Source organism: Palaemon carinicauda, chromosome 29 (genome assembly GCF_036898095.1).
Source record: "Palaemon carinicauda isolate YSFRI2023 chromosome 29, ASM3689809v2, whole genome shotgun sequence".
In the NCBI taxonomy this organism is placed as follows: Eukaryota; Metazoa; Arthropoda; class Malacostraca; order Decapoda; family Palaemonidae; genus Palaemon; species Palaemon carinicauda.
In genome coordinates, this window is record NC_090753.1 from 96,703,428 (window position 1) to 96,723,796 (window position 20,369).

The 20,369-nt window shown below is 42.9% G+C and overlaps 1 protein-coding gene and 1 long non-coding RNA gene across 2 annotated transcripts in view; one reads left to right on the forward strand and one right to left on the reverse strand.

Moving 5' to 3' along the window:
* The window catches only part of LOC137622382 (COMM domain-containing protein 4), a 140,544-nt gene that overhangs the window by 38,802 nt on the left and 81,373 nt on the right, over positions 1 to 20,369 (forward strand). The window lies entirely within an intron of this gene.
* LOC137622877 (uncharacterized) lies at positions 12,209 to 15,582 on the reverse strand. The gene is made up of 3 exons (XR_011040511.1): positions 15,494 to 15,582; positions 12,647 to 12,763; positions 12,209 to 12,340 (listed from the first exon to the last, which is right to left on the reverse strand). It is a non-coding gene; the product is annotated as an uncharacterized lncRNA (long non-coding RNA).

A 20,369-nucleotide genomic window follows, 5' to 3' on the forward strand; every position in this document is an offset into this window, starting at 1 on the left:
CTCAAGAAAGAATTGACCACCCGCCAAATCAACAAGGATGTGGAAGGCTTCTTAGCCGACCGTACAACCCATAAAAAGTATTCAAGAGAAAGGTTAAAAGGTTATGGGATTATGGGAATGTAGTGGCTGAGCCCTCGCCTACTACTGCATTCGTTGCTACGAATGGTCCCAGGGTGTAGCAGTACTCGTAAAGAGACTGGACATCTTTGAGATAGAATGATGCGAACACTGACTTGCTTCTCCAATAGGTTGCATCCATAACACTCTGCAGAGAATGGTTCTGTTTGAAGGCCACTGAAGTAGCCACAGCTCCCACTTCATGTGTCCTTACCTTCAGCAAAGCAAGGTCTTCTTCCTTCAGATGAGAATGTGCTTCCCTAATCAGAAGCCTGAATAGTAAGAAACTGAGTTCTTAGAACTTGGGAAAGAAGGTTTCTTGATAGCACACCATAAGGCTTCTGATTGTCCTCGTAAAGGTTAAGACCTTTTTAGATAGTACCTAAGAGCTCTAACTGGGCAAAGTACTCTCTCCAGTTCATTCCCCACCAAGTTGGACAGGCTTGGGATCTCGAACGACTTAGGCCAAGGACGTGAAGGAAGCTCGTTTAGCAAAAACCGAGCTGCAAGGAACATGTAGCCGTTTCAGATGTGAAAACAATGATCCTGCTGAAGGCGTGGATCTCACTTACTCTTTTAGCTGTTGTCAAGCACACGAGGAAAAGAGTTTTTAATGTGAGGTCCTAAAAAGAGGCTGATTGGAGAGGTTCAAATCTTGATGACATAAGGAACCTTAGGACCACGTCTAGATTCCAGCCTGGAGTGGACAACCGACGTTCCTTTGAGGTCTCAAAAGACCTAGGGAGGTCCTGTAGATCTTTGTTGGTGGAAAGATCCAAGCCTCTGTGGCGGAAAACCGCTGCCAACATACTTCTGTAACCCTTGATCGTAGGAGCTGAAAGGGATCTTACTTTCCTTAGATGTAACAGGAAGTCAGCAATCTGGGTTACAGTGGTACTGGTTGAGGAAACTGCATTGGTCTTGTACCAGCTACGGAAGACTTCCCCTTGAGACTGATAGATTCTGAGAGTGGATGTTCTCCTTGCTCTGGCAAACGCTGTGGCTGCCTCCTTCGAAAAGCCCCTAGCTCTTGAGAGTCTTTCGAAAGTCTGAAGGCAGTCAGACGAAGAGCGTGGAGGTTTGGGTGTACCTTCTTTACGTGAGGTTGACGTAGAAGGTTCACTCCTAGAGGAAGAGTCCTGGGAATGTCGACCAGCCATTGCAGTACCTCTATGAACCATTCTCTCGCGGGCCAGAGCGGAGCCAATCCACGTCAGCCGTGTCCCTTTGCGAGAGGAGAACTTCTGAAGTACCCTGTTGACAATCTTGAACGGCGGGAATGCATACAGGTCGAGATGGGACCAATCCAGCAGAAAAGCATCCACGTGAACTGCTGCTGGGTCTGGAATCGGAGAACAATACAACAGGAGTCTCTAGGTTATCGAGGTAGCGAACAGATCTATGGTTGGCTGACCCCACAGGGCCCAAAGTCTGCTGCAAACACTCTTGTGAAGGGTCCACTCTGTGGGGATGACCTGACCCTTCCGGCTGAGGCGATCTGCCATGACATTCATACCGCCCTGAATGAACCTCGTTACCAGCGTGAGCTTTCGATCTTTTGACCAGATGAGGAGGTCCCTTGCGATCTAGAACAACTTCCACGAAAGAGTCCCTCCCTGCTTGAAGATGTAAGCCAGGGCTGTGGTGTTGTCAGAGTCCACCTCCACCACCTTGTTAAGCTGGAGGGACTTGAAGTTTATCAAGGCCAGAAGAACCGCCAACAACTCCTTGCAATTGATGTGAAGTGTCCTTTGCTCCTGATTCCATGTTCCCGACTATTCCTGTCCGTCCAAAGTCGCACCCCAGCCCGTGTCTGATGCGTCCGAGAGGAGACGGCGGTCGGGTTTCTGAACAGCCAAATGTAGACTTCCTTGAGAAGAAAGCTGTTCTTACACCACGCGAGAGAAGACCTCCTCTCTTCGGAAACAGGAACTGAGACCGTCTCTAGCGTCATGTCCTTTATCCAGTGAGCAGCTAGATGATACTGAAGGGGGGGAGGTGGAGTCTCCCTAACACGATGAACAGGGCCAGCGATGAAAGTGTCCCTGTTAGACTCATCCACTACCTGACTGAGCATCGGTTCCTTCTCAGCATGCTCTGGATGCATTCTAGGGCTTGGAAGATCCTTGGGGCCGACGGAAAAGCCCGAAAAGCTCGACTCTGAAGATCCATACCCAGGTAGACAATGGTCTGGGATGGGACGAGCTGAGACTCCTCAAAATTGACCAGGAGGCCCAGTTCCTTGGTCAGATCCATAGTCCATCTGAGAATCTCCAGACAGCGACGACTTGTGGGAGCTCTTAAAAGCCAGTCGTCTGACGGAGCCGGACACAAGATCATGGTACTGCTGCACAGTCTGTGAACTGTCAACCATGGGGAAGCGAGGAAGTACAGTGACAACCCGAAGCTGTCTAGACTGTCTGGGTCGTATAGACAACTCCTTATCGGGTTGCTGAGGTTGCCGCACTGCGTCACAACAAGTCACTTCTGCTGGTTGTTGAACGTCTTCCCAGTGACACACTGACTCCGTAAACAAAAAATCCTCTAACAAGGACTAAGCTTGGACTGCATGTCTTGCAACACAGCTCAAGGTCTATGGGAGCAGGTGTGGTAACAGACGGGGTTAGCGACTGAAGTGGAACCATTACCTTCCCTGGAAGCATGTTATGCTTAAATAAAAGTCCATAGGAGGCTAAGCAGCTAAAGGCTCCTCTCCAAATGACAGAGTCCTCAAGGGAATATCAGAAGGAGGGAGAAAAGCACTTTCTCATCTACAGAGACCATATCCGAGAAAAGCTAAGTTCTCTCAGTGAGGGTTTCACTGGTGCAAAAGCAGCAGACTAGAAGGCAACGTTATGAAACTGCTTGACAGTCTAGTGAGTTGGCAACAACCAAAGATGTGTGACTGAGAAGCATGCGGTAAGGTATGCAGAGCATGCTGTATGTAGAGCATGCTGTATGCAGAGCATGCTGTATGTAGAGCATGCTGTAAGAGAAGCAGAGCATGTTGCATGGCGTGTAACATTTCTCAGAAATTCCATGACCAGTGCTAGATTGAGTAATATCGCATTACTGTCCATTGAAAGTGCACGTGCCGAGGGAATTGATTTAGACTGTTTTGTTGATGAATTTGATAGCCGGCATGATAATCGTAGAATTAAGCTGCACTAAATATACGATCTATAATCTACTTCACCTCAGGACAGGGAAACTCGCCCTGTTGGCAACACTGCATTACTTCATGCATGCTTGCATGGGGTTTTAATATCAACATAATATTTACATTACATTCATAACTCATGATTCATTTTTGTTTTGAAGATATTTTGCCATATTTGCGATTTGTTAAAAATATATTGCAAGGAATACATATATATTTTTTTTTTTTTTTTTTTTTTTTTTTTTTATAAGTAATACGAATAACCTCCATTATCATAATGTTTGTGTAGGCATACATGTATATGATTACAAATGCAAGTTATGAAAGTAATGAGGTGTTATTATTGTCATTTGTTATTTCAAAGTTGAATGGGAAGAGGCTCAAGTTGAGGAGAAAGTGGCAGATGCATGCGTTGAGGTGGCTGACTCATAGCATGAGGTTCCTGCCTCAAGAGTTGCGCTTGCCTCAAGGGTTGAGGTGGCTGCGCAGAGAGAGGCTCTTGACTCACGAGTTGAGGTTCTTGAGGTGTGAGCTGCGAGAGTTGAGGTAGCGGCTGCGCAGAACGCAGTTCCTGTCTCACGAGTTGAGGTTCCTGAGGAGCTAGCCTCAAGAGTTGAGGCTCTCGCCTTGAGGAAAGTTGAGGTAGCAGCTGCGAGAGCTGAGGTGGCTGCCTCAAGGATGGTAGAGGTTGTCGTACCTCAAAAGGTTGTAGCCTCAAAGATGGTCTAACTGCAAGAAAATCTTGCCTCAAGGCATAAGACTCCTGCTCCCATTGTTGAGGTTGCCTTAAGGAAGGTTAAGGTTGCTGCACAACGCTGGTAACTGGCAACTCCGAACGCGGTAAGGTAGCTTGAGGAACCTCAACTTCGTACGCCTGGCAGACTGGACTGCGGTGAGGCGGAGCGCTCGCAGGAGGAGGTGTAACCTTCTCAGCCTGAAACTCACGCATTAAGACCGCAAGCTGCGACTGCATGGACTGCAGCAAAGTCATCTTGGGATCAACAGACGAAAAGGTCTGTTGAGGCAAAGCCTTAACAGAAGATGAGGTCTGTTGAGGCATCGCCTTACCTCTCTTAGGAGGTGTGCAGTCACCTGATGACTGCGGAGAGTCAGAGCTAACCCAATGACTGCATCCGGGTTGTTGAACTCTAGAGGTCTGGACTTTACGTTTAAGAGGTCTTGAGACCTGAGTCCAGCGTTTTCTCCCCGAAATTTCTTCTGCAGACGAGCAAAATAAGGGCTCAATCGTCTGCGGGTGGGAGTGACGGTCTCTGTAAGACACGCCCGCAACCACCGAGGATACTTCTGTGCGCCGATCAAGGCCTGCCGAACCCTTTTGCCCTTCGACATTGCTTCTCCCCTGGGCTTGGGAGCTTGCAAGAGGTCCCGGACTGGGAGGACGACTGGCACGCACAGAAGTACCCTCACGCACAACACTGACACACTTTGCGCTAATCACTTATCACTTTTGATTTTCTGTTTGCACTTATTTCACTGAACTCGAAACTTTAAGTGGTTTGTACCTGAAACACGCAATTCTATCCTTCCTTAAAAGTTAGTAATTGCGAAAACAGAATTACAATGTAACAGAAAAATCTAATGAAAGATAAATAATTCAGTGGCTGGAAAGAGACTAAACACTAGATCAAATAAACTACGTTTAAAATCTCTCACCGCATAAAGCTTGAGAACAAGAATAAAACTCATGAAACGTTTACCTTCTTCCCCTAAAGAGACTAGGGAGAAGAGCAAAAACGATAACAACGTTACTCGCTTGAACGAAACGTTTATCCAGCTCTCTCTCCCTCCGTCTCTATCACTCTCTCTCTCTCTCTCTTGACTTAGAACCTGAGAGAAGAGCCCAATCATATATATCGTTAAAACATATTATTGTTAAAGGAAAAAAACTGAAATATTTCCCAAATAAAAAGTTCCTTTATTAGAATTAAAACCATTAAGCTAAGAAAGAATGAACAAAACGCTAGAAACGGTTACTCTTACTGCAACGTGACACCGTGAATATTCTCTCTCTATCGTAACGATAGAGCGCAAGTTGAACGTTCTGAACGTCAACAACTGCAGAGACAAAACAAAACTTTAGTTCAACTTTGAAAACAGTACGAGACTATCAAAGAAATTCTTTCAAAAACATTAAAATAGCATAATATGTTAACAGGTAAAACCGAAATGACGGGCTCAATGTTAATTAACTTCGGTACCAAGAAAAGACCGCCTACTATTAGGAAAGGTCGAATATAAACAAATATAAAAATTAATTTTAATAAGTTTATAATAAAAGGAAGTTAATCGAAGAGGCCTATAAAAGGCGGAGAGATAAAAAAATAAATCTATAACTTTTGTTAAGCAAAATTAAGAAAGAGAGTCTATACTCTCTTAGACACCAACACTTCCGTCTAAGGGAAGGGTCGGCCATTTAAAGGTGAAAGAGAGTTCATACTCTCTTCGTCACCATAATTAATCAAATTAATTCCAAAAGCTAGCTAAGCTAATAATAAAACTTCCTGAATAGCGAAAGCTGAAATCTTAGAGCAATACTTCACCAAAAACCGTGAACAAGACTCCAAAATTATAAGCGTATCCATGAACGTCTTGCCGGAAGCACGACAGAGGAAAAATTGAGGTGGTGTCAACAAGAAGTACTGCAGTACCTGGCCACAGGTGGCGCTTGTGAGTACACCCCCCTCTTGTATAGCGATCGCTGGCGTATCCCTTCCGTAGAATTCTGTCGGGCAACGGAGTTGACAGCTACATGATTATCGAGTAAGTTTAATATTGAAAAAGTTCCTTTATTAGAATTAAAACCATTTAAGCTAAGAAAGAATGAACAAAACGCTAGAATCGGTTTACTCTTACTGCAACGTGACACCGTGAATACTCTCTCTCTATCGTAACGATAGAACGCAAGTTGAACGTTCTGAACGTCAACAACTGCAGAGACAAAACAAAACGTTAGTTCAACTTTGAAAACAGTACGAGACTATCAAAGAAATTCTTTCAAAAACATTAAAATAGCATAATATGTTAACAGGTAAAAACGAAATGACGGGCTCAATGTTAATTAACTTCGGTTCCAAGAAAAGACCGCCTACTATTAGGAAAGGTCGAATATAAACAAATATAAAAATTAATTTTAATAAGTTTATAATAAAAGGAAGTTAATCGAAGAGGCCTATAAAAGGCGGAGAGATATAAAATAAATCTATAACTTTTGTTAAGCAAAATTAAGAAAGAGAGTCTATACTCTCTTCGACACCAACACTTCCGTCTAAGGGAAGGGTCGGCCATTAAAAGTGAAAGAGAGTTCATACTCTCTTCGTCACCAAAATTAAATAAAAAATTAAATCAAATTAATTCCAAAAACTTGCTAAGCTAATGATAAAGCTTCCTGAATAGCGAAGGCTAAACTCTAGAGCAAATACATCACCAAATCGTGAGCAATAACTCCAGAATCAACAGCGTATCCATGTAGGTCTAGCCGGAGGCACGACAGAGGAAAAATTGAGGTGGTGTTGACAAGAAGTACTGGAGTACCTGACCACAGATGGCGCTGTTGTGTTCACCCCCACCTGTATAGCGATCGCTGGCGTATCCCGACCGTAGATTTCTGTCGGCAACAGAGTTGACAGCTACATGATTATCGGGTAAGATTAATATTGAAAATATGTGAATTAGTACTACTTTGTTTCTTAGTTTGTCTCTGAAGTGTTTTATACAGTAGATGCATGCAAGTAGTTCTCTAATGTTAACGTGCAGAGTATTCTCATTTTGTAGCCATGTATTATTAGTTGAGAGTATGCCATGTTCTCCTACTAATGCTCCACCCCAGCCAAAGTTGGATGCATCTGTGAATAGTTCTAGATCTACTTGATTCTTAGGAATGTTTATATCACTATACATGTTAGTCTGTTTCCATTCTCCTAGAAAGGATTTGAAAGAAGGAGGAATGATTCTATATCCTTTAGCAAAATATCTATGAAATCTGTGAAGGAATTTAAGATGGTATCTACCGTAAAAGGTGTAGTAGGAACAGAAGTTAAGTGATCCTATCAATCTTTGATATAATTTGAGGTCAGATCTGTTCAAGTTTGATACTGTATTGGCAAGTCTGATACATTTATCAATATTTTTCTGCATTGGTCTCATTGTTTTGTTTTCCAAGTTATAATGAACTCCCAAGAACTCTATCTTTTGCACTGGATGAATGACAGACTTTTTAATAGATATTTGCCAGCCCAGCTCTGTGAGCACTTCAATGACTATTTGGGTGTGAGCCTCGCATTTGTGAAAGTAATCTGCTAATATGAGTATATCATCTAAATAGTTAAAGATGAGAATATTATATTCCTTCCTAATGTATTTAACTACTGTGTACATTAGTTTGGAAAAGATGTAGGGAGCTGTCTTTAACCCGAAGGGAACAACCGTCCATTTGAATTTGCGCTTTCCTAATTTGAACGTTAAGAATCTTTGAGCACTTGAATGAAGGGGGACGTGCCAATAAGCGTCCTTTAAATCAAATCTACATGCCCAGTTGTTTAAATGCAAATAAGGGAATAAAGTTTTATGTTTCAGCATGGAGAAAGAAGGTTTTTTGATCATAGTATTAAGGCATTTCATATCGAAGATTAGGCGAATGCTCCCATCGGGTTTAAGCTTGTAAAATATGTGGTTAGAGTAGTAGAAAGAATTCCTGTTAATTTGTTCTATTACCCCTAGGTCTAGTAATCTGTTACATTCTCTCTCTAGTATCGTTCTCTTGCTAGAAGGATAATGTCTATCAACCCCTAATCTTTTCAAAGTCTTTTGAGCCTTATTTTTATTGATAAATGGGAGTCTCACACCCTTACTGATCAAGTTGCATGCAAAAGAAGAATTTGGGAGTTTTTGCCAATTTTTTAATTTATTTGTCAATGACCTACCTATCCCACTTACTGGAGGGGCGTGAGAGGTTTCCTTGGAGCTGGAGGCTTCTGAAGGGAAATTTAACTCTTCCAATATCATTGAATTGTTAGTGGGTACATTTGCCAAATTTTTATCTTTACTGTGTAGCTCCAGGTTATTTTCATCTTGGTCCGAGCAGGGCTCGATGGTATTAAGAATTAAAGAATTATTAGTTTTGTTTCTTATCTTTGACGTCTGAATTACTTGCTGTCTGTCCCCCTGTACTCCTTCCCCCTCTTCGGCCAGCTCTCTTGATACCTCGCCTGTAGGGATTGAACCTATTCCTGAACCCAAAGCTTCCCCTGAAACCTCTGTAAGAGTTGAATTTCCCTCTGGGGTAGCCCTGATGCTTGCCAAAGTTGAACCTTCCACCTCTAGGGAAAATGTCCCCTCCTCTAGGAAGGGGACCGCCTCGAAAGCATGAAGCAATAGCTTTCCTATGATCATCTGATAAGACCCATATATCATTAGTTTCAGCTTTAATAATAGCATCTCTGGTATCTAAATTGAGGTTCCTGGGTAAAGTTCTACTTCTGAATGAGCGGATTAAACTTTTAATTAGATCAATGTGTTTCCTGAAAGGCCCAATTATCACTTTAGTAATGAAATCAATATCGTTAATCTTAGAGGGGTAAGCTAATTGCGCCAGAGCTGCATGCCCTTGAAAAGAAGATATAGCCATTTTAATGTTTTCAATATCAAAGTGAAATTTCTTCTTGAAATCTTCATTGAACAACCTGCCACTTGGCCAAAAGTTCAACTTTGGCAAATTTATTAATTTGAAAAGGTCTGCAAGTTCTTTATTATGATTACAAACAAAGAATTGATCATGAGAGTACTTGTCTCCTTCACTTAATGTTAATGCAATTAGGGAGTCATTTAATTGTATTTTCCCATCTCTATGAATGGAGGGCACAGCATTGAAATTGTTAGATATATAAGTAGGAATAGGTTTGTTGAAAGTAAGTGGGTTAAATTCTTCATAGTCACTACTATCTTCATTATAAGTAGTAAATAATTCTTCATTTGCATTCTCAGGTAAATCTACTTTACGGCGAGGGCGCTTGGGAGGAGGAGTATTGTCATTCCTTTTTGCAGTCGAACCACCTCTGCAATAGGAATGAAAATCTAGACTCAAATTTGATAATAAAAGTTTGACTGATGTCTATAACATGGCTCATGAATTTACGAATCAGGATGGACAGCAGCAGACCTAGAAGGCTGAAGCCAGGCAATCGGGTTCTAGGCTCAAATGGCCTTCATCGGTTAATTCAGGTCAATCGGCATCCTCTCACTAATATTACATGCTTAAACTATATAGCCTCTACAGTAATAATCTTATATTATTAATATAGCCGACCTGTCAGAAATTCTTAAGACGCAGTTCCTCATGGTAAGGGGTAAACCATTATATCGAAAGGAAACGAGTGTGATATAAAATTCTACCCATTAGCTGAGGTAGGCGCAATTATACCGCCTTTGACAGGAACCCCTCCAGTTAAATGTCGACGATAGGATCTCGGTGGGATAGGTAGCCTAGATTGACGTAGTATATTAAACTTAAAATAAGAAAAAGTTAGGCTACTCAACTCTTTGGAACGAAAGGCAAACCTAATTAACACCTCACCTTACTGCATAAATTACCTTTGGCACATAAGTATTTAGCCCTAATAATGTTTAGGCTCACTTTACACATAGTTTAGGATTATATGATAATGTACTTCGGTCTCGAAATTTATGTATTTTCAAACTTTTACGATTATCACTACCGCACGGTCCGTACCGGCTCATTGTTTACCTTTTACTGCCATGCTCGTGACGTCATCAGTCTATATCCGCTGCTATCCAAGACGTTTTTTTATAAAAAATCAGAATATTAAACCTTACCCTTTCTCCACTAGTTTCATTAATGTTTGATTCTGTAATAATAACAATTGAAGAATTTCACTGTTGGAAGGTTCTTGGCTTGTTACTTCCGTTTTGGGACATCTCTTCCTTTTGGGTTGTGCCGGTAGAATATGGTCATCATCGCTAGTTTCGCTAAGATTATGCACATCTGCTGATACTACGACTTTTTTGGACATTTTAATTAGTTGATTAAGGCGTTGTCCCTCGTAACAATAATTAGGGGAGGGTTGTAGTAATGGTGAGGTGTAACAGGTGTTACCTGTGTCCTGTCAACTTCAAATATGGCGGGTTGGTTCCTGTCAACTCACATGTCTCTGGTAGCTCCGCCCCGATGGGCGTGGTTTGTGCCCGCTTATAGCTGTCGGGGGGAGGAGCCAGGGGTGTGTCATAGCAAAACCAGTGGGTCTGAAAGGCTGAAGCCTCTCTCTCTCTAGAAATTGGTAGTACCCGTTATTGTCCTTCTCAACTTCCATAATTTAACAGGAAAGTGAAGGAGAGGGTAAATTAAAAAAGAAATACATAGTTTTGGAAAGCTTGGGGGTGCGGAAACAGCTGATGTGGTCCAACCACTCATATCATAAGCCTCTAAAGAGTTCTTAAGACTCTGTAGAAGAGAACAAAGCTCAGGACCCCCCTAGTTATTAGGCAAACCTAGTTTCTGAGAATGTTGGGGATTGCAAACTTTCCTCACCCAACACAGTTGCTTCATGATTAAGGGGGAAAGCTGTCTCAACTTGAGTCCCTCCAATAGGAATGACTCCCTGAACAAGCATGTTTATTCTCCATAATCATGGTTCATGTGCTGGGACCTAGCTCAAGCCAAACATCTTTAACAAGTACCAGCTATAGGTCTCGCTGTGCATAGTCGACACTATTTTGGATAGTGTGTGTCACGTATTGTAATTAAAGATTCAGGGAAATCATGACATGAAAAACTACAGGGAGGTTTTCGCCACTTACAAGGATATTCCTCTCTAATTCCTGTTAGGAGGAGACGCAGTAAAGTAAAATTCTTGGGAGGAGACACAATAAAGTAAAAATCTTGTTAAGTTTCCTGCAATGAGAAAAATATCTCTCCCATTGAGAGGAAGTCGACTCCTTACAGTACTTACAAGGTGATTCCCTTGAACATCTCAAGGATGTATGTCTATGTCCGCCCGGCTCATAAGAATGCCACAATGGTCACTATCCCGTCCTAGGAAAGAATGTAAATACCAAGATTTACTAGCCCTAAAGCACTTGCTCGTAACTCACAGATAATGAATAGTAATGCAAGTGACTGTGAATAAAGCCAAAAGCACTAAACACTAAAAGGGTAAGCACGATGAATGCAAAAGGCTCGATCCTAGAGAGGAAGTGAGAGCACAACCTCTTCACTTTGCGAGCAGCAGTGTAGTGGGGACGCAATGTGAGCATGCGCTCTTACTCAATGTGCATGTGTACAGTTGCCCAGTAACGAACCATGGTGCCATCAAACCCATTTTTCTTTCATTGGCCAGTCGTAGAAAACATATATAAACGACTCAGAAGTTTGTATTTGCGTAGGAATAATGTCCCGTTCCATATTACAAATGTCGTCTTGCTAACTGCATTAAGTTATATATGGTTTAATTAGAGTACTGTATTTCTTATGAGCTTTTGATACAATATCTGTGATTTATGATTCCAGTTGGATTTTTTTGGTAATCTCCAAATGTTTGCGAGTCAAATATTTGTAAGTTGAGGACCTTTTTACACTTTCCAAGTTGCACTGATTGATTGAATGATTGACTTGAGGTTTTCTAGCATCCTGACATCAATAGTCATTGATGCCGATATAATTTATTATAAATAAAGAATAAAAGAATATTCAACATAAACCATAAAAGCAAAGATGTCATTTTAAAAATTCAATAGCATTCAAAAGACCTGCTTCTGAGGTATACAGTACTTTCCAACTCACACTAAACAGATAGCATATACGAAACTACGGTTTGAAAATTACACTACAGTAACTGTAAACAACACAGGCATACATAAAAACAGTTCATCAAGACTAGATTAATCAGAACATACCAGTCACAGGATGTATTATACGCCTCAAAGTGGCTACCCGGGGCTGCGGTAAAGTTGAAGGAACTGTCATGTCGCTGATGACTTCCCTTGCTCTGCTACCAGTCATGCGGATCAGAGCAACTCCACATTTTCCCTGACCTGCAAGAAAATTTATAGACGAAGGTTTTCTTTACGTATAGGAAGAAGTAAGATTTACCATTACATGATGTCCACAGACTACTGTAAAGTGATACCCTTCATGGCATACTTTTTACCTCTGAACTTTTCCTCTGCCTTCTTTTTCTGGTTCAAAATGCCTTCATTTCGTACAATTTCAAGCTAAGGTCTACCATTGCTTTCAATCTTTTCGTCACTGTCATTAAATACTGAATCAAGATTTCATTTCATTCTAAATTTTCTTCATTAAAAAAACTAGTATAAAACATAGGGAAAAATTCCATTTACCTGATGATAAAGCATAGACTGTAGAGAGGCATCTTCTGATGGATTTTTGTCGATAGATTGGTTTTGTTAGATGATGCCATAACTTTCCTCTCAGCAAATAAATAAACATGGTGAAGCCTGCGGAAGAATAACAAATATACAATATATTTATTTAAAGTTATTTGTATATTTCCCAAATATACAAACACGATTCACTTAATGATATTAGGAAACTTTAATAGGCATGTAAGGCTTTTAGACCACCAAAATGTAGATTGGATGACTGATGGAGAATTAAGATGTAAAGGGATCCTCACTTGGAAATAATCACAGAAAAATAGTGTAATATATTGTGTGTTATTAAATCAGGAAATGTACAAAAACTCTACATAAATTATTATAGATGACAAAACATCAAATTTTGATATCTCAGATTATAATCTGATCACCATAAAACTAGAATACAAAATGGAACCGAACAAAAACTTTAATAAGGAAAGATAGGAAGAATTAAAATACTTCAGGACAAATGAAAATAGTTTACGCAATACACATGAGTTGAGGAAATTGTAAGGGACAGACAAATAAATAGAATTAAAGGAATGAACTTACAAAAGGAGAAGAAAAAATACATGAGCAGCCCTCAATGAATGATGAAATAAAAAAAAAGGAATAAAGGAAAGGAAGAAAGTAAACAAATGTTAAAAAAGTATTACAAGATAGATATGATCGAAAGAAGAGGGAAGTGTAAAAATTAACAGAGGGAAATTACTACATTTGAAAAAATGTAACAAGAAATAAAAAGAGACAAGAAGGAAATTACTACATTTGACAAAAAAAGGTAGCACAAGAAATAAAGAGACCAAAATGAAAAACATTAGAAAAAACATTGACAAAATAAGTCAGTTGGGAAGCAAACACAGGGTTGACTTAGTCTTAGGGTATGCTAAGGATAGAGATCCCAAGTTAGGTTAAACGGTAAACCTTAGGTTAAAGGGTGTTCATGTGTTTGCTTCCTATTTAAAATGTGGTTGTTCAAGTTTTAACTCTTGGAATTTTAGTCTAAAATTTCAAAAATTGGATTTACCTTAATTACTTGCATCACAACAGTTTAAAGTACGGAGCCTTCATTGTTGGTAAGGACGGACCGAGTTAATACTGTAAATAAAATTTTGGTAGATATTCAATATAGCAAAATATTCCTATTGAAGAAAATAAGAAGCTTTCCTGGTGTATCTATAGGTACAGAACTTTGCACTGTTCCAATGCAAATAATTGAGGGATAAACATTTTTAAAATTTCAAATGTTTTAAAATTACAAAGCTTATGACTGAAAACCACAATTTAAAAAGGAAACAAAGTAAAGAACACCACCTTACCTAACCTAGGAGCTGAATCCTTACATTTTTACGCACTAAGGGACTACGCAACCACCACCACGTCCACCCCCCCTTACACTACCATATTCTTAGATTACCCTAAGAATAAGTGCCAACCACATGTTTGCTTCCCAATTGGCTTCACTCATGACAAGATAACACTAAATGATATTTCAAAAACTGTAAAACTATTTATGTATTATCGCATTTCAGACCAAGATAAACATTTTCCTCGGAGCCTTTGTATATTAGCGGCCAGTTCCTCTATTGTTCATTAAAAATGGGCACCTACTAATATAAACTTCCACCTCCTTACCTACTTACCTAACAAGGGGCAAACGACCCCCTCTTACACTGCTGTATTCTTAGTCAGCCGTCATCATACATACAGGTGGCCGCTCTCATACATAAACCCCTTGAATAAGATTTGACAAGTAATAAGAAAGTTTATGACAGTCCCAATGACCTACAGTCACCCCCCACTTCTTATTATTTTCATTAGGAGTATTGTGCTATAGTAAATATTTACCCATATTTTAGTTACTGAACCGGTGTGTCCCAGCTAACTGCAAAGGTTCCTGATACACTACATAGGTTTTATTATAGTTCATGGACGGGGAAATCTTTCCTACTAAAAAAGTTTTTACCTACAGAAAAATTCCCGCTTTCTTCGAAAATTACACTTATTTTCACCGCAAATAAATACCTAGAGAAATATATATATATATATATATACATATAATGTATATATATATATATATATATATATATATATATATATATATATCCACCGATAATGGAGAACCCCTCAGTTATGGGTGCAGGGCTGGTGACCCAACAGTCAACAAACGTACCATCTTAGATTTTCCAAACCGTATATCGTCTTGTTAGCACCTGTTAGGTAAGTAGGTAAGGATACGTCTTGTAGGTTAGGTTAGGGGGGGAAAGTTTAGGTTAGTTGATGTCCATTTTTAATGAACGCGTGAGGAACTGGTCCCTGATATACAAAGGCTCCGAGGAAAATGTTTATCTTGGTCTGAAATGCGATAATATAAAACTAGTTTTACAATTTTCGAAATATCATTTAGTGTTATCTTGTCATGAGTGAAGCCAATTGGGAAGCAAACATATGGTTGGCACTTAGTCTTAGGGTAATCTAAGAATACGGTAGTGTAAGGGGGGCTGGACGTGGTGGTGGTTGTTCTATAATTTTCCCTATCATCTTCATTAGGAATAATATACTTCAGAATTGCCAATTGTTCGACCACGGGAATTTCAATGACGACTAAGAGAAGGTTTGATATAGTATTGGTGTATCAGTCTATATGAAAGTTAATGTGTAACGTAATTTGATTAGGAACGTAAGATTTGAAGAGATGACTCGGCGGCCTAAGTATTGATACCAAGAGAAGTCTAATTAATCTATCTAACCTTTATGGAAACGTATTTGACTAGTTCTCCATAAGATACTGCATTATATTAACCTGACCTTTTGGTTTAAAGTTGGAAATTGGTTAATCAGCGTAGCATAACGGCCGCCGGCTATGTTGAATATGTTCACCTTCGTCTCCAAGTTTGTTAAATTGTTTTGTTTACATCTGTGAGCTTCTTCTTCTTCTCCACGTAAATGATAATTTTCCGTTTCACTGTGATTAGAGGAAATAATAAATAAAATAATTAACCAAAATTATGATCTATTTATTATTCTGTAACCCTTCATTATTACCATAGTTATTAGCACTTTTATTGACTGGCAAAGTTAAAAGAACATGCTGATAAATATTAATTCTTGTCAGAAATATCAAAACAGTAAATATAAACAATTATTTGTTAAGATAACATAATGTTACCAAGTATCAATAAATGCAATAAGTACCAGCAAGTAAGGAATAAATGAATAAATTTGATTTTACTTTACTGTACTTTAAGCACTGTTTTTCTTAGTTTTCTTACTGTTTACAGGACCTTCACGGTCATGTCATCATATACATTCCAAGGCATTCAGCATTTCACATCTATCATTAGATGTCAGATGTAGGCCTGTAAGGACACCGATCCCTCCGTCGTCCAGAAAATCGACAAACTACTTATTTATTTGAATTCTCTTTTCGCCACACTGTGGTTTCCCATGTATATATATTCCGCTCTATCAGAGCTACATTTTGACATATGTATCATCTCATTACATGTTTCTGTTAACTCATAATTCGTATATTTGTAAGTGTAAGAAAACACATATATTTTGGCGGGCACTTCAATCTGATTTGGCGCCAGCGCCATCCTACCTTTCCGTCCACACCTTGTAATATACTCCCGTGCACATTCGAATAAAGTATCAGTTGATCTTGGTGATGCTTGTCTCACTGTCCTTACAACTGGTGACCCCGGAGTTGAAAGTAGCATCAGCGGTTTTGGCTTTGCCATTAACGGACTTATTACGGCCGTGCTACCTTCTCCATACTCCGTTACCTTAGGCACGAGCCTGCCTTTGGTTCTCCCACACTTCGGTGAACGTAAGGCAGTAGGATGAGCTTAACCGACATATCAACTTCTCACCTTTTCGCCGACTCGTCGTCTGGCCACGATGCAGGAAGCAACACGCCCATCGCACCCAACGGCCTCGCCTCCACGCCTAAAGTCAAATTGCCGCCCTTTTCTCAACACAACACCGCTTCCTGGTTCCTGAGAGCGGACGTACTCTTCCGCGTCGCTAGACTCAGCGACTCCTGCGCCAAGGCTGACATCGTTCTCACCTCCATACCTGAAGAGGTATTCGACAAGATTTCCCCATGGCTCGACGCCCAGGCCGGCCAAGTTTCATACGACGACCTGAGAACGAAACTCATCGGTATCTACTCCCTCTCCGTCTCGGCAAGGGCACAGTAAGTACTGGACCTTGCCGGCAAGCCCATGGGTGACACCTCTTCTGTCAAGGCGTGGGACGAGCCAACCGGCCTGCTTATGCTCCCTGAAACAGACAGCAACGGCCGACGACGTGAGATTAGCTTATCTCGCGAAATCTTTCTTCAACGCTTACCACAGGACGTACGGGCCCAATTGACAGACGCCGACACGCTCCCGATGAACGAACTCCTGTCGAAGGCTCAGAAGCTCCACGAGGCCTCCAAAGCATCTCGCCTCGGAGCATCATCGTCAACACCGCCTCCGTTCTCCTCCTTCAGCAGCTGCTCTTCCATAGACTCCTCGGAAATGGCCCTTGAGGACGACGAGATTGACATTCTATCAAGAAAGAAACCACCGCAACCGACGCGATCGAACCCTAGGACTAACCCAGCATGGTGCTTCTACCACCAATAGTTCGGCAGTGACGCCAAGAAATGTAGAGCACCATGCAGTTTCCCTAGAAGACGACGCCAGAAGCATCCACCTGCCACCATCGCAGCCGCAGTTAACCAAAACAAGAATGGTTTCTATATCCTCGATACCATTTCCAACCGTAGACTCATGGTGGACACCGGCGCAATGCAGTCAACATTCCCACCTTCCAAGTCCGACCTAGACCGTGGTCCCAACAAAAACGCTCCCTCACTCATCGCCGCCAACGGATCTCCCATACAGTGCTATGGGATCAAGACCCTCAAGATATCTATCATGGGCCGTTCGTATTCTTGGCCCTTCGCTATCGCTGACGTCAATCGCCCCCTCCTCGGTGCGGATTTCCTCTCCCACCATGGACTCCTCGTCGATGTCGCTAACAGACGTCTCATCGACACGGGAACCTGCCAGTCCCGCGCCCTAGAACACGGCCCTGCAACAATGTCCGTATCCGCTGTAACGACGCACCCCTACGCCGACCTCCTATGAGAATTTCCCGAGGTTTTCAAGCCCGAGCTCCGACACTCGCCAGGTTCCCCGTCCAAGCATGGAATCTACCACCACATCACAACGACAGGACCTCCCACTCACGCCAAATTCCGCCGCCTCCCGCCCCAGAAACTGAAGGATGCCAAACGCGCCTTCGAGGACATGGAACGCATGGGTATCTGTAAGAAAGCATCGAGCCCCTGGGCATCACCCCTGCACATGGTTAAAAAGCCGGACGGGTCCTGGAGACCTTGCGGCGACTACAGGTGCCTCAACCTCATCAAAACGCCCGATCATTACCCGCTGCCCAACATGCAGGACCTAACGAACGCGTTGCACGGCGCGAAGTATTTTACCAAGATGGACCTCCTCAAGTCTTATTTCCAGGTCCCCGTATTCTCGGAAGACATCCCGAAAACTGCCATTGTAACGCCGTTTGGATCCTACACCTTCGCATACTCAACCTTCGGTCTACGCAACGCCGGGGCGACCTTCCAACGACTAATGGATAGCATTCTGGGTGACCTACCTTTCTGCGTCTGCTACGTCGACGACATCCTGATATTCTCGAAAACCAAGGAGGAACACCGGGGGCACGTCCGCACCGTCCTTAAACGCCTACAGGAGAATGGCCTGGTCGTACGCTTCGACAAATGCACGTTCGGTGCAGAGGGAGTGGATTTCCTTGGTCACCGCGTATCCTCGCGCGGGGTAAAACCCATGACAACCAAGGTCGACGCCATCAGGAAGTTCCCGATGCCTACGACCATCCGCCAACTTCAAGAGTTCCTGGGAATGGTCAATTACTACAGGCGCTTCATCCCCAACATCGCACAAACCCCATCACCCCTCGACGACGTCCTGAAAGGAAAAGCAAAAAAACTCGAGTGGGGTTTGCCCCAGCAACAGGCATTCGCTCGGACGAAGGATGTCCTTGCGAATGCCACCACCCTGGCTCATTTCGACGACAACGCGCCCCTGCGACTAACGACCGACGCCAGCAACGTCACCTGTGGGGCTGTGCTGGAGCAACTCGTCGATGGTTCTCCTCGACCCCTGGCATTCTTCAGCAAGAAATTGAAACCCGCCGAAACAAGATACACCACCTTCGATAGGGAACTCCTCGCCGTCTACCTCACCGTCCGCCACTTCAGGCACATCTTGGAAGGTACCCCCTTCACAATCGCGACGGACCATCAACCCCTCGTACACGCCTTCACGAAATCGACGGACGCATGGTCCTCCCGACAACAACGTCATCTCGCATCAATCGCCGAATTTGGGTGCACCATACGTTACGTCTCAGGAAAGAAAAACCCAGTCGCGGACGCCCTTTCAAGGATTGAAATTGACGCGATCCACCTGGGAATCGACTACGCCAATCTCGCAACCGAACAACGCACCGACCGAGAAGCACAGGATCACCTGACGGGGCCATCCGCGCTCAAGATAAGTGCGATTCCCCTCGGACCAGCAGGAGTAACTATTCTTTGCGACACCAGCACGGGCCGCCCACGTCCCTGGATACCAGCCTCCTGCAGAAAGAAAATATTCAATATCATCCATGGACTTTCACACCCCTCAGGACGCACCACCGCTCGCCTTCTGTCTGAAAAGTTTGTCTGGCCAGGGATAAAAAAGGACGCCCGGGAATGGGCGAAGTCATGCATCAACTGCCAGTCAAGCAAGGTCAGCCGTCACACCGAATTGGGGGTAGGCGATTTTCCCCAGCCAAAAAGACGTTTCGGCTATATACAAATCAACGTCGTGGGACCATTGCCCCCTTCTGGATCTGCTCGCTACCTGCTTACGATCATCGATCGCTCCACGAGGTGGTTGGAGGCATCGCCGATGACCGAAGCTACGGCTCAAGCATGCGCCGAAGCCCTCCTGTCAAGCTGGGTGAGCAGGTTTGGCGTTCCTGACGACATCACGACAGACAGAGTCCCCGCTTTCCTCTCAGAAATATGGCTCGCTTTGGCGAACCTGATGGGGACGACACTCCACAGCACCACGGTATACAACCCCGCGGCAAACGGCATGGTCGAAAGAACTCACCGCGCCCTCAAGGCGTCCCTGATGGCGAGCTGCACCGACGGGGACTGGAAATCACAACTTCCTTGGGTACTCCTCGGCCTTCGCACCGCCCCTCGCGCAGACGGCGAACCTTCGCCCGCCGAAAAGGTTTACGGGGAAGCGCTCGCAGTTCCTGGCGAATTCTTTCCCTCATCAACCGACGACACGCAGCTGGATCACCTAAGGGACATCGCCAGGAAGTTCAGGCCGTGTCTCAAAACTTACCAGGACAGAACCAAGCACTTCAAGCCAAAAAGCCTGGATGACTTCGGGTACGTTTTCGTCCGTGTCGACGCTCATCGACAACCACTAACTAGACCTTATCGAGGCCCCTACCGGGTAATTAAAAAGACAACGAAAGCCTTCCTTCTCGACGTCCATGGCCAAGAAGACTGGGTCTCAATAGACCGCGTGAAACCAGCGTTTTTCGAAGGAAGCGACACTGCCTCCGCCGGACCTGGCAG